This window comes from Pundamilia nyererei, unplaced genomic scaffold, assembly GCF_000239375.1.
Source record: "Pundamilia nyererei isolate P.nyererei 1_Seehausen unplaced genomic scaffold, PunNye1.0 scaffold00061, whole genome shotgun sequence".
NCBI lineage: Eukaryota > Metazoa > Chordata > Actinopteri > Cichliformes > Cichlidae > Pundamilia > Pundamilia nyererei.
In genome coordinates this window covers 2,500,295-2,507,335 of record NW_005187462.1, presented here as the reverse complement: position 1 = coordinate 2,507,335, position 7,041 = coordinate 2,500,295, and positions in this window count along the sequence as shown.

The following is a 7,041-nucleotide window of genomic DNA, read 5'->3' as shown; positions in this document are numbered from 1 at the left end:
AGTACTTCAGTGGGCAGTCAAACTGTGTCCAATTATTATTTCTTTTTCACTAAACCACATCTTAACTACAGTGCAGAGAGACACGAAATCCCATCTGAACACTCGTGCTCCTTAGAGGATAATTCAGCAGTTGAATTGCTGGGTCATTGTGCTGTATTGCTGCAGGTCAGCATGTCAAAACCCAAAAGGATCCAAGTTGACTCTGTCAGCTGTGACATGTCATTGTTACTGGAGAAAAGTGTCTTTTCTAAAGCAGACTGCTGGGGAAAATGTACCGCTCGTCTTTTGGACAGCAGCTGCTCATTAATTGGTGCGAGGGTGTTCTTTCTTTGTCTGGCTCTTTCTGAAAGATGACTCACATTGAAGACAGAATAAGACCTGATGCTGAGCCCATTGATGGCTGTTTGCTGGCTGGAGAAGCTGCCAGCCAATCAGCACAGAAACCATCACATTTCATTGATCACTGCAAAACCTTCATGGCAAGGCCTAGAGGAACTTTTGAGTTTACAGAAAACTCTATTACTAGGACAGATATAGCTCTCACAGCTGGTTGATTCAATACTTTTCTCTCCCTTCTAGGAAAATAGCTAACAAAAACATAAAGTCAGGATGAATGAGGGAATTAGAACCAAACGGGAATTCATGTTGGGCCAATTGCATTTTGATCGAGGCCTAAATAACTTTCCATCTCTTTTAAATTGAGCCGACTGTCCTCAAGGCCTTCTTAGTGTCGTTTTTATTGATTGAGTTTCTTTATTTTATGCATTTTGGATGCCCTTTGTTTTGTTGTTTTGTCTTTACACTCGTCTCAGTAACACCTGTTGTCTGCAGGTACATTTAAAGCACTATTTTTGCTGCTGATTTTCAAAAAATCAGGTTTACTAGGTGTATTACTTGTGCTTTAAGTTTCTTCGTAGTGGAAAATCTTTGAATTTCAAAGGCTCGGTCAACATCTTGTACTTGTTTTCATGTTCCTGAGCAAATATTTTCTATATTTCCCTCACTATGTGCTTACACACTGCTCTGCATTTAATTATTAGTGTTTGTCCTGTCTTTGTCCCATCACTCCCACTGCCCCCATGGCTGCCTCTGACCAGTTACAACAAATGTTTATGTCAAACCGGAGTTTTTCCTTTCCACTGTCACCATGTGCTCGCTCAAAGCGTGTGGTTTGATTGCTTTCTCTTTATTAAAGTAGGGTCTCTACCCTGCAGTATAAAGTCTCTTGAGGTCATTGCTGTGGTGATCTGTCTGTATATGAATTGAATCGAATTGAATATTTCACACTTATTCTAGTTTTCATCCTATACGACTGAGAGATGCTCAATAAGATATTAACAAAGGTTGGAAGGAGAAGGAACAAGTGAACTAAAAAGCTTCAAAATAAAACACTGAGAAAATAAACAGACAAAAAGTGTGAGGTGCAGAGAGGAGAACAACAAGAGGAACACGGAAAACAGCAACTAAAAATCAAAAATGAAAAGGCTGTGAGCATGGAGCAATGTTTAGGTAGATGATTAGTGTTCAAATAATGTAATAATGCAGGACATGTAATATTTGTTTATAATTTGAAATAATGGCAGCATCGGAGGACAAATAAACACGTGACAGGATCCACTAAGAAGGATTTCTAGTCCATCAGGAGGATGAAGACATGGCTCAAATATTCTCGGGCTGGTAGCAAATTATCTTTAAAGCGAGCAAAGGAAAGAAAACAACCACAAAAAGTAGTTTTCCTAAGAAGTGTCCAGAAGTGAGAGCTGGTAAGAAATAGCTGCTACAGGGAAGCAAGTGAGATGTGGTGAAGAATATCTGTCGTCGCAGTCTGAGAGCGGTGAGTCAGAATGTGGTGATTTTCTGATGAACAGGAACACAATCTGGATGGAAATTGGACGGACGCCTCCATCATCTGCTCTGACTGACTGACAGCCTGCTGGCTCCACTTGGCTCTGGGATTTAGCTTTCTCTGACTCTTGGAGGATTTGTTTGGATGCGGCACCACTGTCTTCGAGGCAGTGCAGCATCATAATCTGTTTTGCAGAGAGTACAGCAGAGAGTGACAGGAAGGATGGGAGAGAAGGGGCAATCTAGGGACAGCTTTGCATTTCTTTTCATGAGTTACACAAGAGGGCTGCGGGGCTTTATTGGAAGTACTGAACCAAAGATAACAGTAACATTATTACACAGAAACACACACATACACAAACCATGCGGATGGCTAAATGATCGATGTGGTGATGAGTCTATGGCATCTAAATGCAGATCAATCTTTTACATTTCACAGCTTATATATTTTTGCATGGTTCTTGTTTGAAGAGCTTGACTTTTAGCACAGGCTGAAGAATAATTTTGACATTGCAATATGTAGAACCATCATTCAGTGAGTCTACCAAAGCTCACCCGTTCTCCTACGTGCTTGCTCAGTGTTTAAATAAATGAACCAAATTAGTTTGGTTAGTGCAGGGAGTTTTTAAACTTCTCTCCATCAATCTGTCTTTCTTATTGGTAAACCGATATTATCTGCCAATATTAGACTTTGTTGATCTATTGCTATCAGCATATACACCAATAAATTAAAATTAAAAAGGAAAAGACGGAAGAAACACCCTTCAACTGTGTTACGAAAAATGACATTGCATAGTTTAACCACCAGCATCTTCTCTGCTGGCATGTTTCAAATGCCACAAACACAAAAACATATTTATACACACAAATATAAGTATATGTTGGCCGATGCATTGAAATATCTGATTTTTAAATCACCAAATATTAGCATCGGTCCTAAAACTCTAACATCAGCCAGGCTCTAATAATTTATGTGTCCTTAAAGCAGTCCTTTAATAAAGCCGACACAGGCTGACATTGATGGTGTATAGTAGGTAGATAAGTGTGTGAATGTGTGTGTGACTGAGCGCAGAGCACTTTGGGACTAAGTAAAGCGCTATACAAATACAGGCCATTTATAGTGTCGTGACATGTGTGGACGTGGCCCCAAGTGCAGACGCAGCAGACTGCCTGACGGCACGCCTTTATTTAAAAGGTGGATCATTCAAAACAAGAGTGAACTAAGGGGAAGCAAACGACAAAATACTAAACATGCTGGGAGAATAGCAGACAACAGGAAGAGTGTGACGAAACAACAAACACAAACGAACTGAGGGGATAGACACACAGAGGCATGCTGGGAAGGTGAACACAGGTGGGGAGAACACACAGGTGCAAACATCTGGTGATACAAGACAGGAGAAAGTAAATGAATGCTAAACACATTAGACACAGAGTTGCTGTTGTATAAAGCACTTTGAGTGTTGTTTAAGCTGCTCTGACTACTCACAGTAGAATAGAGTTATATAAGAACCAGTAGATTCTCATTTTATGAAATAAAACAAGAAATAAGATAACAGGAAGGCCTAACAACACGATGAAGGCTAGAGAGGATATCAAGAACATGAGGGGGTGGAAACTGTAGCCAACAAACCTAAAAACTGCAGCAAGAGAAAAGTATAAAGGAAAACACAAAGGTGAAATACTCACATTGGTAACCAACTAAGAATCAAACATAATAAATGATAAACAGAACTTGGTAGTGGCCAAGCTAAAGAACAAACAACAACGTAGACATCAACTCTAAATGATGCTTTATTTTGCTTATTTGTTTAATACTGTTGCTGGTAGCAGCACAGGTGAGACTTATGTAGCTCCAGAGTATCAAAGCAACTCTGACATGACCTCCCTAAATGCACAATGAAAGATTGCCTGTCTCATGTATTGTGGGCAACCTGTTCTCAGGTCAGTTCATTAGTAACAGATGCACTGTTTATTGAAAGTTAAGTCTTAAGCTGTGTCCATACTGGACGTTCACTTGTTGCACATCGCTTTGAAAGGGTTTATGGACATCGCAGGGTTTGGTTGAATTTCCTCGACCCCTCCTATTTACCAGCACCTATTGCTGCTCTCACATCTGTGGAGATGGGAATGACAAACCAGTCCTGCTGTTGTGACAACTGGTGTGTACTGGTACAGCACTGTGCATATGAGATGACAGCAGTTTTAACCAAAAAGCAGCATGTGACACTCTGGAAATGGAAACCGACAGGCTCCGTGCGGTCTACAGAGCCACGCAAGGCTGTCAGTTATCTAACTTTAGATTCATAATTAACTAAAAGCCACTTTCTCCACTTTGACATTGTCCTTCAAGAGCAAATTTCTGAAGCAGTCAGCCTGGAGCTTTTGATTTTGCTTTATTCCTGATAGATTCATATCCTTTATTGTAAAGAGAAAAAGAAACTTCTGTTTTTATATATCTACTACACGGCTTTATGGTTGAAATGGTTTATTCTAAGATAAAAAAGAAACATCTATACAGTATATAGGTACATCAAAAAGCAAGACATAATCCGTAGTACTTGAGTCTGCTCTCTGACTCGAGATGTTTCCTTGGATTACCTCAGATGTGTCACGCTCTCACAGTTTCCCAGAATCTTTGGTCTCACATGAAGGAGTCTTTGCTGTGTAGCTGTCAGCTCTCTGAGCACTCTGGAGCTTTGCAAATGCTTGTAAACATGTAAGTTTAACATTTGTTTCTTTTTTCTCTTACAATCAGGATTTTGGCAAATACAGCAACATTATTTTTTTTAAATTGCATCTTCAAAAAAGACCCATCATGGAAACGCAGTCCCCTGCCTGCATGGACCACTGGCAGATAGACTGCGCCTGATACTGAAAAATATATCAACGGCTGGACAAGGTGGACTGAAAAGACGGCACAGGAGGACTAATCTCTGCAGGGCCTTTGTGGCCAAATACAAAGAGTACCTGAAGTATCCTGTGAAAGTCTACTAGTAACTATGAATGCAGCATAACAGACAATCCGTACTGCGACCAACACTGAAACCAACCAGCTGATCTACATCACGGCAGCAGTGACTGTTAAGATGCTTGGCTACGAGGTGAACAGCAAGAAGGAGCATGCCCTCCATGGAGAGGGAGACTAGGGGCCAAGATCAAGCCAGCGTGAAGGTTAGGCAACTATCAGCGTTGCAGAAAGATGTAATGACGAAAGGGATGCCTGGGAAGTGCAGGAAGCTGTCCATGTCCGAGGTCTTGGAAACCGCAAAGCCAAGACTCACAGCCTTGGCTAGCTGCTTGATGAGGTGTTAGAGAGAATAAACCAGCTGTACTCCATTCAACCATCGAAGGTGTACTCTCAGTGGGAGGGGAACAATATGAAAACAGCCTCGAGGAGAAGGAATACTGGAAGAGCATGTGGAAGAAGGCTGCAGTCTATAATGGCATTGCTCAGTGGACCTAAGAGCACACCACAGCAAGCTGCCCGAACAGAGTTCAGTAAGCATTAGCGTGGCAGACAACAACCGGACAGCACCAGGCACCCTCCATGTGCACCTGGCAGCACAAACGAACCAGCTGCTAATGAGCGAGATTCACCCAGAATGGCTTAATGAAGGCCCGATGGTCCGGGTTCCCAAGCATCCCCAGAACAGACAGGTCCCATCCAACTACCAGCCAATAATAAAAATGGAGGCTGCTGTCAGGTATCATAGCCGCTAAGATGAACAGGCACAGGGGTCGATACATGAGCAGGGCCCAGAAAGGAACGAACAGGAACAGTCAAAGACATCTGGTAGAGGACCGAAGCTTAAAGATCACACACACATTTTTGCATCATTGTTGTGGCTCATATATTATAGAATCGTGTATTCACAGAGTAAAGTACTGCATCCTTCAGCTGAGGCTGATCATGCCTGTCCTGCTCTGTAACATCCGTTCACCTGACCTCTCATGTATAAGACATGCGGTGTTATTATGATCTGCAACTACTGTGACTTGTTCATTTTTAGTATTAATGTAGTATAGCATTTTATTATTCCCACGTTATTGTGATTTTACAGTGTTTCTTTATTGGCTCAGTGTGTGGGCGCTTTTCAAAAAGCACTCTATAAATAATCATGCTACTTATCATTAACTACAGTCCAAATCTACTGAGTACACCCACAGTGTGTTTTCTTGGGCTTCCAGGACCAATTACATCATTTTTGAAGTGAAATGACTGAAATGACAGTCTCATAGCAAAACATGAAAGAGTTCTAGCAAGGTTTGCTTCCGAACACGGAGACAAATTGTCCAATTTTTCCATTACAGTCATTAGGATTCTGAATATGTTTCAGCAGGAAGTGTACTTCCTGCCTTTGAAAACAGTGGCAATCATTAAGTCTTCACCGCAATGCTTTTCTAAACCTAACCAAGTAGTTTTATTAGCAGAACGTTACAAAAGTTCTATCTGGCCCAACCTGTGCTCTCCGTCAGTGACTCACACCAACGCTCACATCTCCTGCTTCGCCCTGTAGAAGTGCAACATCTTGTACCTGGATGCAAAATAATAGATATGAATCTAAACAGAAAATACAATAGAAATAATCAATTTTGTCTATACTTAGAGTAAATGCTTTAAAAGCCAGCAAATGTATGTGCCATGGTTTCTGTCTCACTCAATGTGACACAAATTTAAGTCTTGCTTTTAACACAATGCTCAGTTCTTTTCATCAAACGTACAGTTACGCTGTTTTATCTGAAACCTTTCTTGCTCTTCAGGACTTCTTCTTGACTTAGTCAAGTTCTGCTCAGGTGACATGTTGGCTCGTGGAAGCCATAAACATTGTAATTTCTTTGCTTTCAGAACCTTTCTTGCTTTTTAGACTTGGGTGTTTTGGTTTTTACTTATTTAATTGAGCACTAACATCTGCAGGTTTAGGAAATATCTGAGCTGCTTTAACATCAGTTGTGTGCAAACCCATACAATCTATCAATTGGCTGCAATAAATGTCGAACACTGAGTTACATCTACTGAAGTCTCAAGACGACCACGTACAAGGAGAAGATCACTGATCATCAGTACGTGATAAAGTGAGACCGCCCTCAGTCAGATGTTGCCTCCCTCAGCCTGCTTCTGCTGAAGCTGGAGGTTTCCCCTGATAGAGGCGGTCGTTTCACCTCCCCAGTGTTACCGAGTGCTTATTTAAAGGG